Source organism: Tyto alba, unplaced genomic scaffold (assembly GCF_018691265.1).
Source record: "Tyto alba isolate M040663 unplaced genomic scaffold, T.alba_DEE_v4.0 Super-Scaffold_22, whole genome shotgun sequence".
NCBI lineage: Eukaryota > Metazoa > Chordata > Aves > Strigiformes > Tytonidae > Tyto > Tyto alba.
The window spans coordinates 21,138,152-21,153,484 of NW_024881296.1; the positions used below are offsets into that span (position 1 = coordinate 21,138,152).

Here is a 15,333-nt window from a genome sequence, read left to right on the forward strand (position 1 = left end):
TAATTTTTACCCTCCTTTCTGCAGAATGCCAGAGATTGAACAGAGAAGAGGAAAAGTGACTCCACTTTGCCTAATTTAACAGTGATTTATTTGGCGAGTGCTCTACCAGGTAATATTTTTTTAATTGTTATTTTAACTTTTAATTTTTTTAAAAAATAAGAGATGGTGTGTGTTGTGCCTCTGGCTGAGGAGACTATTGTTGATGTTGAGTGAACATACCTCAAGTTAACCATGAGACTGCTTAGTATGCAAATCCAGAGTAGTTTTCTGTACTGTAGAGGCCTGAAATGTTGGTTAGCCAAGATGGTGCATTTTCTTAATGTGCATTGTAATGGGGTTTTATGCTAATTAAATTAAAACTTGGGGATACCTAAGCAGTTAGGGGAAGTAAAGTCTTCAGTTTTAGCACCTGAAGTTTTGCTGAGGTTTTTGTTTGCTTGCTTGATTCCGTCCTTTTGGAGGGAAAAATGCCATTTTCATGGAGAAACAATGGTCTCTCTGTGGGACTGAGGAGCTCTGGGACTTCTGTATTCTCCTGAGATTTCCTATGTTATTGTATGTCATTTTGAGAAGAAATTGATCTTTCATAGTTTTGGTTTTTTTTTTTTTTTTTCCGAGTTTAATTTTGTTCATTTGCTTTCACTGCCTGAAAATCTTGGGGGACCCGGGGAACGTGATAGCATAGGAAAAGCAGATTTAGATGCCATGGAAATGTAACTGGATTGTAATAACCGCTTTCACTCATTTGATTATCTGAAACAAATTGACATTCCAGAAATCTTCACAATAGGACTGGCAGGAGACTCTACAGAAAATATTAGATAAGAGGGCTTTGGGCAAGGTCCCTTTCTGCCTCCTATCCTCCTCAGTCCTGGTGCCAACCCAAAGGAGTCTATTTCTCTTTGAAGAAAGGAAGCATTCAGTGATGGCCTTTGTGGGTAACAGCACGGACACTGCTATCTGGAAAAACCTGATGACTTACAAATAACCTACTTCAACCCTTCCAGTGATAATGCTGAAACCAGTGTAGCATGGATTAGTTTAAAAGTTAAATAAAAAAAAAAGTATATTATGTTAATCACCACTCTGACTTCTGTGACCTGCAGAGGGAATATTAATATGTTATATTAGACCACTAAATAATAATAGTCTTTATTTTACCCTACTGATAGTGGGGTGTATGTAATATAATTTTGTGGTATGTATTGGTGATCCAATTGTGTTCAAATGTTTATACATTTTTAGGAGAATGGCAACTTTGTTGAATCCAGTGCTTTGAGATTGCTTGGCTTTAATAGATAGACACTAGCAGGATTACACAGCATTCAATTGAAGCTTATATTACTGATATTTTACTTTCCTTTGGACCCAAGGGAGAACAGTCTCTGTAAGTAAGAAAACATTTTTCAGAGGCTGAGAGAGGAAAGACCAGAAATTCTTCTTTAGTATTTTCTAAAAATAGCAAGATTTGAATAAAGTTTCATGTTTTAACATACATTAGAGACAAATAATTGGTGTGACCTAAATTCAATACACTAGTTGTCTGTGTTATTTGCTGATAGTTAATTAGTAGCATATTTTTTCGTCCACAAATGTGGAGGGGGCTGTACATTCCCAGGTTCCACAGCAAATAGTTTTATTTCTTTAACTTGAAATTTGTGCATATCCAAATGCATGTGAAATATTTGCCTAGTGACCTTAGAAAGTGAATTACTTGCTCAAATTCCCCTCGCCTCTCCCTGATTTCCATTTCATTTCAAATGTGCTGCTTGGCCTTGGTTTTGAGTTGCAGTGATTTTAATGTGTTTTCATGATGAACAGAAAAGCTAAACCAGACCTTCAGACTCAAATAACCTCTTTTCTGAAAGCTGAGATAACATGGCTTGTACATGTTCCCTAAGAGGCAGAGCATTTCCTAAGATTCTCTGGGATCCATGGCAGTCAAGCTTTCACTGTGAAGTGCCTCAGAAAATTGTTGTATCAACAAAATTGGAGTGTGTGGAAATATATCAGCTAATGTGATAAGGCATTCAAGGACTAGATGAAGTGCGTTTACTAAGGAATTAATTTAATGGGAAAAAGGAAGAAATCTAAATTTTAAGGAATGGTGTTCTATAAAAAGAATAGCTTAATGGTTTGGGCAGATACAGATTTGAGGGATGGATCTTAAATTTGTATCAAATAACCACCAGTAGTTTTGCCAAATTTACTTCACATGCTAGACTTAAATCTGGAGGTTTTAAGAATATTTTCATTCTGAAAATTTTAGGGCTAGTGGTGGGAGACATTTTATGAAATTTATTTGTATTTTGCCATTATCCATTTGACTTACATAACAGTATTGTCTGGTTTTAATAGTTTCAGTAAATTGGTGTTTAGAATATACTAATCTTTGGAAAGAATGAAAATGTATTTCAGCAGCTCTTAAAATCATGACATCTATTGTAGCAGAGAAGGAAACATCAATATACTTTGTTCTAACAATCCATGATGAGTTTTAATGTGCAATGTGTTTATGCTGAAAGTCACTACACAAAAAAATTCCTTGAGCATCTGTGCATCACTGAATGCTTTGTTTAGGCCATGTCTTTAATGATATGAGGGCTTGCAAATCCGTGTGGGGGTTGTGAGGAATGATGCGTGCCCACGTGTGAGCTTCTCTATAAATTGGTTCTATTTTTGGTATGCAATGAAGTGGAGGTATGGGGCAAAAATAGGGGTTCAATTGCAATGTGAAGGCCTATAAAAGTCTTCCTATTGCAGGAAGCAGCTACCAGGATATTAGAGCAGTTGTATTAGTATCCATGGGAATATTTGGAGTTTAATTTAGCATGCTGGATTATGGCCCGATAATTAAGGCTGGCAATTTTTAATAAGTTTCCCACAAATCTTTTGTGGCTGATTGTAGTCAGACTGAAACAGTCATAATATAATGCGCATCTCTAGGCTTTTCTGTTGTTGGCAATTTTGTGAAAGCTGTCAATCTACTTCAGAGTGATGAAGCTGACCAGTGAATGTAATATTTAACAGAAGGATTGACAGATTTGACTAGACATTTTAAAAACATTAATCCAACTAACTTTTGCCAGTGACATATTGAAAGTCTAAACACTTCGTACATTTAGACTAATAGTTTTATAAAGATCATGATAGCTATTTTAAAAAAGGCCTTGTTAATTGATAGAACAGCTTTTCCAGATGCTGCTTAATACTCTTGTCGGTTCACATGTTTGGGATTTTCTGCTGTGAAAAAGATTACATTAATTGTCTGGACAAATTCAGGAGTAATATAGTTAAAATTGTGTATAACCTGTAAACAAAGTGATGCATTTTTAAAATATTTGTATATTAAGGTGTTGAACAGAAATTCTTATCTTTATTTTTTAAAAAAATCCAAAAAGACAAGCTCACTCACCCCTGTCTTCCCCCCCATGCTTACTCAGAGTGGGCAGTCCTTTCCCGCTGCCATCTCCTATTGTTACGGTCAAATGACCAAGGAAAAGTATATACTTCCTTTTGTGTCCAGTAGATCAGTAGATAGGGGCTCTTAATTGATGACTGCTGCTTTCTTTCTGACAGAAAGGAAGTGAATGGGCAGTAGTGATTATAGCACATCTGTTGTTTTCTGGTGAGCATCCTGTATGGCAGTGAAACTGTCTTGAAGACTACCATTTTTTTTTATTTTTTTTTTTCCTGTTCAGGATTAGTTAATACTAGGCGTATGGGTAACATGTGACAGTATTGTTACTTTATCACAGGTGTAGCCAGAACAGAAAAACAAACTGCATGCTGCAACATAATGACTTGTTTATATTTTCCAAATAAGTGTATTTTACAAGAGAAGAAATCTTGCAAAGGTTTCAGGGATGTACTGTGTTTTGATTTCATGATGTAGGTAATGGGTCCTGTCTTTATAGTACAGTCACTGCATTGTAGGTGTAACGCTCCAGAATTGCACTGAAACTGTCTTCCTCTGGTGAAGGAGGGAAACAGAATAGCGCTTATACCAAGGACCCAAAGCTGAAACATTCATTCAGCTTTCACTAGGCTGCAGTTTCTAAGTCAGTGATATCATCGTCCGTCTCCTGCTTGAACATCTTTTGCTTGATGTGTTGCAGCATAACACTTGGGAGTGCTGAGAAACCCACTGGGGAGCTCTGGGGTGTGCTCCTGCCCTTCTGGAGAGGGGCTGGGGACGGCCAAGAGAAGCTCCCTGCCTCGCTTTATGGACTGCAGAAGGGGAAGATTTGGTGACAGATGAATTATAGAAGAGGTATAGGAAAGAGTCTGGTCTGAGAGAAGAAGGTGTCTTGAAGGTGTGGAAGACAGATGTCTAGGGAAGTGGTTGAGAGAGGTCAGTAAAGCAGATGGGTGAAGTAGATACAGGGTGGTAGTGGAGTGTATCACAACTTGTCCTCTGCATAACACCAGCCACAATTTTTCCACAATTCTTTTTCACTTCATACTCCTGTATTATAAAGGAGCTAGTGAAAGTGGGATGTGCTCTGTGCAATCCCTTAGTGTGCCTGCAGGGAACCTTTTTGTTCTCTCTTGCCACATGAAGTGCTTGAAAAAACATTAATTGAAAGAGCTCTGTAAATCCAAATCCGTACCACTTACTTTGTTGTCCTTTGTCCCCTCCTTTCCCTTTTGTTGTGTTTAATTGCAGCATCTGTTGTAAGCAAGGTGCCAGTACTCTGCTTTTACACAGACTAAATATTTTGATACTTAAACTGATAGTGCTTATGTTGAGCTTGGATGAAGCTAGTAAACTAAAGTCAGCCAGCTGGGTAGTGCTACCGTCTTGCTTGGGGATTTCTGATATGTGTTGGATAAAATTGGGGCACTTTTTCAGCCCTTTCTTGTCACTTGGTATCTCAAGAACTGCTCCGTCCCTGCCCTCTGAAGAGAGAATCCCATCACTTAACAAAGGAGGTGTTGAGATGTACAACTTTGTATCCATAAGATGCTGTTTAGCTGGAAGTTTATAGCCTTCCTTAAGCTAAACGGGTTTTTCAAACAACAGATGCACATGGCCACTACAAATGCTGGAAAAGTGAAAAAGAATGTTCTCTGCCGTAGGTGAACATGAACACAATTGAATACAAAATTCACGATACCATAAATGAATCATGCTGCAATTAATGCTACAGTGTTACAGATGTCCTTATGGTGTTGGCAAAATGCATATAAAAACTGTGACCCTTCCTTTGATCTGATTTCCACCCGATCTCTAAATTTGCAGACAATGTGGAGTAATCAACTGTGTAATTATCCAGCATAGATAAGGTTAAACTTCTGTCATTGCTGTTTTCCCCGATCAGATCAAACTTCAGAAAATGGAAAAACAGGTGCCATAAAAACAATTTTAAATTGGGTGGGGTTTTTTTCCTTCTTTCTAGTGGTGATGCTGGTCAGGCTTTGTTGTGGTTTTGGTTTTTTATTTTTTTTTCCTTTTTTTTTTTTTTTTTTAAATAGGCTTGTCTAAGACTAATTGAAGCAACTAAATAATTCTTTTGCTTTCTGAGATACAGAGACTCTGTTCATGCCTCCAAAGCCTTCTAAACATTTAGCAAACCCCCATAGGATTTCAGACTTATCTTGCATCTGTTGGCAAGCATTATGTTGTAGCTAAATATTAGTCATGGCACCAGCCAAGTAATACAGGAAAAACCCACAGAAACAGTTGAAATCTATTTGCTCAAGTCATTGTAAATTCCATTTTATGTATCTCTTAATACATTATGGTAAGTTTTAAGAAAGATAGTAAATTGTTGATTTGAGATTTTTGCAATTCTAAGCACTAATAATACACTGATGTATTATTCTGTACCTCTTGCATGACACATGAGAAACACTTGAACATTTGTGTGACTTAATGTATTCAAGTTGCTATATAGACGTATGCTAAAATGTTTTTATTACAGAATCCTGGCTTTGGGAACAGATGTGACTTCTTTCATCCTGAGCTAAAGATACAATGCATGACTTAGAGCACGACTATAGATTTTTAGATATATTTTTAGATATATCTAAATTATTTTTAGGTATATAAATTATTTTAAATTATCTAAATATTTTTAGATACATATTTATATATATAGTTTTACAAAATTTTCAAAGACAGCTCTTTGAGTATCGATGCATTGATGACCACACATGCAAACCAAAATTCTATTATAAATATGAAAATACTTGTTCTGTTGAGTCAGATATTCATTAAATCATGATACATAGCTGTTCAGTAAAAGAAATTTCAGCAAGAGTTTCAACCTCTAAAAGAAAGGTTAGCTACTGCTTTTATCAGCATGGTCATGGCTTTGAACATACTAAACATCTGTTTTCCTTCTGGGAGAATTGTGTTCTGTCTACTTGACCCTTTGTAAAAGTAAATGTTTTTATTATTTATGTTTTGTAGGAATTAGAAAAAATACATGAAAAAAACCCCAACCACTTTGCATACTTAGCTTCACTTGCATAAGTATAGTACATCAAATGCTGTTTTGTTCTCAATTTGTGAGTTTCTTTTGTAATTAAAAATTATAGCAGAATGGAATTTATAGGAGACTTGACTATGATTTTCCTTTCTTTCTTTGTCTTCCTTCTAGAGGAAAGTATTCCTCTTCTTTCCTTGCTCCCTTGTCACCTCCCAAGACAGTGTTTGTCACCCCCACAGACATTTCGACCCTAACTTCTTTCCTTCAGCTATGGCTGTAACCTGTACTTCAAGGGTAAATCCAGCCTGCATTATATTTGTTTAGTACATAATTATATGTGTGAAGTTACTTAGTAAGGATAGTTGTATATTTTGTGTTTGGATATCTCAGTCTTCTGTGATCAAATGTCAGTTAAAGATTATTGGGGATGTAGTTTATAATCCTGTTTTCAAGGTAGAATAGGAAACACCTTAAAATCATAATTGTTATTTGTTTCTTCAGATTACTTATGTATGTGTGGAGGGTATTTTTCCTGTTTAAACACTAATGTTGCTTGTTTAGTCTCAGTATGAGGGTGAGCAGATACTTTTTAGGAGACACAATGTAGTCTTTTAAGTAAGGAAAGGCATTGGACTTTATGAAATGTTACACCTGAGAAATGATTTAAAAAGTGAAGCCAGTTAGGAATTTTTCAGCCAAATGTATTTTGTTGGAAAATAGCAATTTATTGAAAACACATCTCACACAAACATACAGTTTTCAGTGAAACTAGCAGCAAGAGAAGTTTTTGAGATATAGGATTGTAAGAAAATGTGGTTCAGTGAAAATAACAGTATAATTTAAAACTGAAGTGAATACTGTCTCTCTGGAAAGTTCTGTCTCTTTTTTTAATTATTATTTGTATTACAGTCCTTCAACGGTCTCTACTTCCTCACAAAGAACATTGATATTTTAAAAATTCTACTTCTTATTTTTTCCTTAAGTTGGAAAGATAGCGTGCTAGTTGCTTCTAGTGTACTGCTGTTCATTTTTGTAAATTGTTCCTATTGAAAAGATTCTTCTGTTGTTTTAGTGCGAACAGTCTGACATGTCAGACACGGCATGACTCCGGTCATGACAGATGATTCCCTCTCTTCCTTCTTGTCCCAATTTGAAGTGTATTAAAACTCTTACTGATGACTTATCAATGAAGTTAAGACTACTCCAAATTTTTACAAATTTAATTTGTCCTATTTATTATTATTAGTCTAAACCGTGTTGCTTATGTTATAGGCACCATAACTGCCTGTCTCTATTTGATGTGCCAATGTTGAGGATTTATTAATCTTCAGGATAAGTGAAGACTTTCAAAAGACTATGTGACACTTCTAGTCTCAGAGTAGTGAGATTTTGAACAAGTGGGTTGCAGGATAATTGAGGATGCTTGTGCCAAATCTGTCTAGAATCTAAACTGAAAATACAGTTTTCTGTGTTTATTTTGGGAATAGGTTCATAGTTTTAAAGTTTGCCTCATATGCCAATATTTATGAGAAATGACATTGAAGTGGACTTTAAACAGCACATTATAATTTAAAATGTTATTGTCTTTCTGAAGCACATCTGGTAACACAAGATCTAAAGCTATTAATTTGGCCAGGACAATGTGTTCTTTATGAATTGGGGCTAGCCCATTGAAATGAGTTTGCTCCTGAATTAATGATGATGATGGGTGGGGAGTTTGGAGTAATGACCATCTGCTGGGTTGTTAATGTCCAGCAGACTTCAAGAGACACAGTGACGCCTGTGGTAATACGCTTGTGCTAAGCTTTATATCTGTATTGTTACTATGCATAGAACAAGGAAATAAAAGCTGGTTGAAACTACAAAATTCAGGTAATTTTTTTTGCGTGTGTGTGTGTACGTGAAGACTGTCTTCCAGAGATGGAAGCTTACTGCTCATCCAGTGGAGTGAGAGTGCTCATCGGGGGGGGGGGGGGGGGGGGGGGGAATCAAAAAAATCCTTACCAACCAAATTTACCATTCAGTGTTATTTTCTGTTTTCCAGTTATTCTCCATTCCTGAGAAGATCTTGATTTGGTTCCCTACTTCCCAGGAGAGATTAGAGGCAAAAAAAAGCCCAAATGGTTTTTGTTCTGGGGACTGGAGGAGCCCTATGCAAGCGCTGTTGTGTGTCATCTGCTGTGGTGCAACAGGGCATGTGGGATAATCAGATAAATCCCCAGCTCTTCATCCCTGTTGCAGCTCTTTCCATGTACCTAGGTTACGAGTCAAAATGCAATTTAGATGCTTGAATTAGTAATTCTCATAAAGCTGTTTTACAGCCTTTCAGCACTGAGAGTAGTGTATGTTTCTTGATATTGTCAAATCATATTTTGACTTATCTGTACCCTTATCAGATGTAAGGATATAGATACTTGAGTAAATTTTGTAGTGTAAATAACTGTATAAATGAGAGGGGGCATAAAATTCCTGTGCATGAGCAATTTCCTTCACTGCTTGCTTGGATATTGGTCTTCAAGGGGGGTGACACAAGCCTGCTACATGCTTGCTGGAAATTAGATTAGTAGCTGGGGGTTTTCCTTAAAATGAATTGGCAGTACTGACAGAAAAATGCATACTTCATTCTGCGTATGTGGAAAACATAATGTAAACATACATTTATAAATAGCCATAATACAAATATTATCTCTGTAGTATTGTACTTCCTGCCGTTGATCTTTATCACTAAAAGTAAACAAGTCATTTTGCCTTGTTGACTCTTATAGGTTAATCTGGGATTGCAAACCTGTCCTTCCAAACGTGCTGTTCATGGTAGATGCCTTGAAGATGCCGGTGTCCACTGTGTTTTAATATGATAGTATGAATTAAGGGGTGGAAGTCTTCCAAAGCATATTTCATACTGTATATAAAGTGTTAGTGCTTAATTCATGGTGTTTGGATAGAGGGTTTTCACCACAGTCTACAACAACTGGCTTACGCTTAGGAATCAGTGGGGTGCAGCCCTCTTGGGGCAGGCACAAGCAGCCCAGAGGAAAAGTGAGATGTAAAAACACTGCCCGCTAATCAGGTGCTGGGGAGCCCACGTGACATCTCCTCCCAGTTCTAAATCTGTAGGGCGTTTATGTTCATCCTAAAACATCTTATTTTCATTTATTTCAGTTGAAAGGCTGAAAACCTTTATTTTTCTTGGTAACTTCTTGTAATATTGCCAAATAAGCACTCTGCTGCATCAGTTAAAGTAGATCTTTGATAGAGTCCTTACAGGATGGAAAAAATAGCAAAACTGCAGCAAAACATGTATGTGATTGAAATGGACTTTATTACATATTTCAGTTTTAATACATGCTTAAATTGGAAAAGGAAAATTATGTTTTTGTAATTACTTCTCTGAAAAGTAGAGCAATTCACTTACTTCCTTAGAGAAATATGCTGAATCTTCAGCTTCAAGAATTGAAGCCAGTAGTTAGAAGTAATCTGTTTTAACTAGTAATTCTTATAACAAACAAAATAATCAAATAGTTGAGTTTGTGTGTAAATTTTGCTGAACAGATAAATCAAAATAATTCTAGACACACTATAAAAGTTAAGTTAATTCAACCCACTGGGGCTTACCTAATCCAAACCTTGGTTCCTTGGTTTGTTTGGTTTTGGTACCCCCCTCCCAATATCTATTTTGCAAATAAAGCCAAATAATAAGGATGATTTGACAGAAGCATCACATGGATGCATGTTTTAAAATAGATCAAACTTTTCTTACGTTTAGGCATAAGACTCTCAAAATTTTAAAAAATAACAGATAATTTTGAAGCTTGGTAGTTACTTCAACCTACACTGTAGTTATTTTTAAGTATGCTGGATTCTTATTTTCCACAAATTAAGGTAGATGCTAAAATGACTAACCAGTCTTTAAAAATTTGGCCTTTGTTTTGTAATACTTATGATTTATCACAGCTTCTTCCTAAACTTCAGTGGCTTTTGCTTGAACTGTACTGGAGCTGGATTTAAAAAGAAAACCCCAAACCACAAAAAACTCCATTCCATTGAGGATCTGCTTTACATTTCATGCTGGTGTTAGCCTGCTGGTGTCACAGGGATGCCCAAACTTTGGACTTGTGTCTGGAGCAGCCATAAGAGGACTTTTCTCACTCCAGGAGGGCTGGGCAGCTACCTCTTGAACTCTCCTTGTAGGACACCTCTCGCTCTGACCCAGCTGAAGGAGGTATCCACCAGTTGTTGGTCTGCGCAGGAGCTGAGGTGTTGCAGAGAAAGGTGTCCACAGGAACAGAGACAGAAAACAATGCTTTTTGGAAGGTTTGTGTCTGATCTGTTTTAAAGGTCAGGACAGAAAGGAAGAAGTGAACCCTGCCACTGCCAGTGGCATATGCGTAGGGGAAGAGTAGTTCAGTTGAAAATATAATCATACTTTCTGCTCTCCAGAGAGTATGGTTGTTTTCCCCTCTGCCTGTTTTGCTTTTCATGCCAGTGAGCGTGTGTCTGCTTCTCCATTCAGAGTTCTTTAAATCTTTGGAGTTTGTAACAAAATTCAAATAAGAGAAAAATGCTTGAAACTACATGTCAGTAAAATCTGTGAGCATAGGTGGCCTGAGAGAAGAGTCCTATAAGGTTACATCTACATTAAATTCAGATGGGCCTAGGGATGTTGCCAGACCTGGAAGATGGTCTATGCTCGTTATGTTTGCTGCTCTGATTCTGGGGAGTTATAGCTAGCCTTATCCCCAGACAGTTTCCAGGCACTGCTCAGTCCCTAGTCCAGTTTAGCCATTGCTTCTGAGAGATGGCTTTTATGCACCCTGTTTTGGAGACTAAGATGATTCATTAGCACAGATGAGGGCTATTCAGTCCCAGCTTGCTTTTGTGCCCAGGAACGTTTTTTGGGCACATCTGCTGCATTCATTTTAGAATAGTCTTCATGCTTCCAGTGATGAAACTCTGCAACATAAGCTCAGCCTTTATTCAGCGTCAGAGAATCTGCAGGTTGGTCCAGCAATCCTGTGAGTGTCTTCACTTTGGGGAAAATGAAGGATCACTTTTTATTTGATGTGAGCGCATCTCCTCAGTCAGCGTTTCTCTGCTGTGCAGACTTTTTAGTCCCTCACTTGGTAAGCTTGCTCTGCAGTGTTGCTATTACTGATTTTAAAGTGAATTTCTGGATTGTTTGTTTTGTAGGGAAAAATAGGGGAGCTAGGGAGCTGAGGAAAATGATTTTTATTTTATGAAGTACAGAGAAGAATTTGGAACTGGCTTGGCACTTGCTAAATTGACATGCCCTGGTGTGTCAGCACATAGTGGTGACCATTGGGCAGAAAGTGTCAGTGGCTTGGTGATACCCCTGGGAATTGCACAGGCTGTGGGGACAGTGACAGGGGTGGGAGAGAGATGGAGTAACTGTCATCATGTCTAAAGGAGGGAGCAAATGCTTCTTCTTCCACCTGCTCTTCTAAATGCAGTAAGGCTCGGCAGGCTGCAGAATCTTCTTTGCTGATGAGATAGAGTGATCTCCTTCCTGCTTTTTGTGGTAATATACATGGCCCTTTGTATGTGTGTGGAAGACAGCAGGGTCTTTTTGTTTTTTTTTTTTTTTTTCTGTTGCCCTGCTGAATAGGCTGACATCATCTCGGAGCTGAGGCAGGGCCAGGTGGTACTCTTGCCTAGCCATGCTTCTTGCCAGATTCAGCCGAAGCTTGGTGTCATTAGTATGCTCCCCATGTGCCCACGCTCCTTGGAGTACAAAATATGGGCTAGGCAGCGAGAATGGAAGAACCGGGATTTTTTTATGTACCAAGGATGGAATTACATAACTTGAAAAAGCATTATCGGAATACCCCTGTGTTATTTTGGTTCAGTACATCAGTAATTAATATTTGAATAAACCATTAAGGTTTATAAATGCTTAGTTGTGTGTCTTGGCAGTGCTTTAGGTTTGTTCCCCAATTACTAATCTTGGGAGGCTGTTTTGCAGAAAGTTCACTTAAGTTATTTCTTCCCTTAAAAGTGGAAGAAAAGGAACTTTCATCTGAATTCACTGGGCTTAGCTCTGAGAATTCAAAAGGCTTTGGAAACTGGCTGAAGCTCTTGGTACTGATTTGAGTAATATCGCCTTGAATATTTACTTTAGTCAAGCCTATTCAGTGATCCCCCTCCAACCCTGTCCTTATTTGTGTTGATTTCCAATACTAGATCAAATAACCAATGAAATATAAGGGTTTGCCTCTTAAAAATAGGTTCTTCAGGAGTTGTCAGTTGTATTCCTGTGGCCTGATTTTATGTTCTGTGTTTACATTAATTGAAGTAACTGGAAAGATGTACCCATCTCTATTGTACTGCAGAGATGTATTGCATTGCCAGTGAGAAAACACTAACTTGTGAATTTTAGTTGTGTTTGGAACTGCAGTGTTGATACACACATGATAAAAATTAAAGAATGTGTGTCTGATGATTTCTTATTGCTATAAGATTTCATGTACGGTTTTGCTATACGATTTCATGTACAGTGATTTGTTAAGCTGTCTTATTTTCATGTCTCCACACTTCTAATACAATGTGTAATATTTACATGCCCTTTGAAACTTCTTGACATGATTTGGGGAATTACATTGGTTTTAACTTTCTTCACTAAAGACAAACAAATTCCTTTATGTAGGTGTTTCTGCTCTTTCATAACCTTCTCTATCCTGAGAAAGAAGTTAAATACTTGGTTACCCTTCATGCTGCCTTCTAGTGTTGCTGAGTACTCGTGATCCATCTTTCACTCTAGTAAAATTTTAGTTGGCAGGAATAGATAGGAAGAGAGACGTCCCTTTATCAGTAATTCTGGCATCCCAGCTAGAGCTGGGAAGCTGACTGCTGAATGCATGATTTGTTTCTAATTCTGTACTAACTGTATAGAAGGAGAAAAAGCTTCGCTGTTCAGTGTGGTTAAAACGGAAAGGTAAGAAAGATAACCATCACTGGGGTAAGATGGAGAGGGTGAAGAGAGGGAAATTTGGACTCCTTTGTTAGGTGAAAAGTGTCTGTTAGTGCAGAAATTTAAAAAGCTTTGTAATCTTAACACCTTCTAAAACCATAAGGTGAAGTTAATGGAAACCCTTTATTGACTACACTTTAATGACCTGTATTCAAACATGATTTTTCCTAATGATTTTGAAATAATTTCCTAATTCCCTTGAAATAATTTTCAATCTAAAGCACTAAAGGATTTGGGATGATTTTTCTCCTATCTTATTGAAAGCTACAACATGCAGTTCATCAAAAAAAGGTCTGTCTTAGCACAAGCTGTGAATTACTAGAGTTGTTTCAAGAATCTTAGAACTCTCAGAAAGACTCAACAATTGCATACTCTTTTATAAGCTGTCCATCAGGTAATGTCAGATGACTGTTATTTTAGTACAAAGTAGGTATTTCTTTGTTTCTGTGTTTGAAAGCTAAGCCTAAGTTATTTATTTTAATTATTTTTCTGAGAAGGTGAATGAAGTTCTGTCAAAGTGCACGATGGTTTGGACTCCATGCAGTTGTTAAGAATTATAAACTGATTTGTTCAAACTATGTGCCTTAGGCTGAGGTAGAAAGGAGAAAAACATTTATCTGAAGGAAATCAGCTTTCCAGCTGTAACATTTGTAAGTGATGTTATTTTTTCCCCATGTATTTTTTTCTCAATTGAGCTAGTGTTCTCATCTGGGGCCAGTGAAGGTCTGCATTTGGCGACGCAATGTTTAGTAATAAATGCAGCTTTTCTAAGAAAGCATGTTGGAGATAAGAAGCTTTATGCATTTACAGAAGGAGTTCCCTGTCTAGACAATACTGCATTTTAACCGCAAAGAAACGTTTATTCAGCAGTTTATCAGTTGCTTCTGTCAAAATGGTCATTCAAATTCCTTAGGCAATTGTGGCAGGTTAAAGATTGTTCCTGTGTGTGTGTTCCCTTTTATCAGTTTTAGTCTCTGAGGCTCTCTACTTGTGTTGATCACAGGTGGGTGAAATAATTTCCTTTCTCTTTCTAGTCATATTTAATCTTATATTCCACGTTCTTTATAATGAGTGTATATATTAATGTCTTTATGTGTATACAAAAACTATGGTTTGCCAGAGATTAAGTGTGAATGTTAATTTGAAACTAGTTTCTCAATGCTCTGCAGTATGCACATGCATTTCAAAGCCACAAAAGTGAGTAGGACTAAGGTTGCAGTTACAAAACTCTGCTGATCTGGAGACACATTATTCAAAGCCAGTATACAGTGAGCGGGCCCTGGCTCCTCCATCACAACTAGTCAGAGTGTTCTGTAGATAACTGCAAACTTTGGCTCTAGAAAATATGTTGTTTGCAAGCCATGCTTCAACAGTTGCACTCCAGAGTAGCTTGGTAAATAATGGAGTGTTTTTACAGGAAATGTCCCAATCTGAGTTATGAGTCCATTCATTTGGACAAACTGCAAGCAAATGTGCACAGCACTGTTAGTTTGTCTGTTACTAATTTCCTCTTTTTTTTTTTTTTTTCCATGTGTGTATAAAAATATATATATGTACACACAGATGTACATATTCTCTAAGCAGGGAGAAGGTAAAGCTGGAGGAGTGTGAAGTGGTCCTGTAGTCAGCTGCCTACGCCAGGCCTGGGGTGCAGCCAGGCCTGGCCCTTGGGTGACTGGAGAACGTCAGGACTCACAAAGCTTTAACCGTTGACTCTTCTTTGCTATTTGCTATATTGGTTGTCTGATGTTATATACGTTGTGATGAGAACACAACCCCAGTAACATTCATTAATCATACTTTACCTAGCCAAAAAGTTAGATGGGCTTTTTCTGATGGCTGTGGGGCAAAAATGTGTTTCACAGGGTATGTGTAAGTAACTTTGTTATTCATGGCTGTACTTTGGCTAAC

General features: G+C 37.4%; 1 protein-coding gene across 4 annotated transcripts in view; it reads left to right on the forward strand.

The window, feature by feature from the left end:
- PLEKHG1 (pleckstrin homology and RhoGEF domain containing G1) overlaps nucleotides 1-15,333 on the forward strand; it is a 130,253-nt gene that overhangs the window by 12,167 nt on the left and 102,753 nt on the right. For 3 of the 4 annotated variants that reach the window (XM_042795971.1, XM_033011633.2, XM_033011634.2), the window contains exon 2: nucleotides 25-109. The gene's annotated coding sequence lies outside the window, so the exon portion shown is untranslated. The remainder of the gene's footprint in view (nucleotides 1-24; nucleotides 110-15,333) is intronic. The other variant, XM_042795972.1, reaches the window with a different exon arrangement.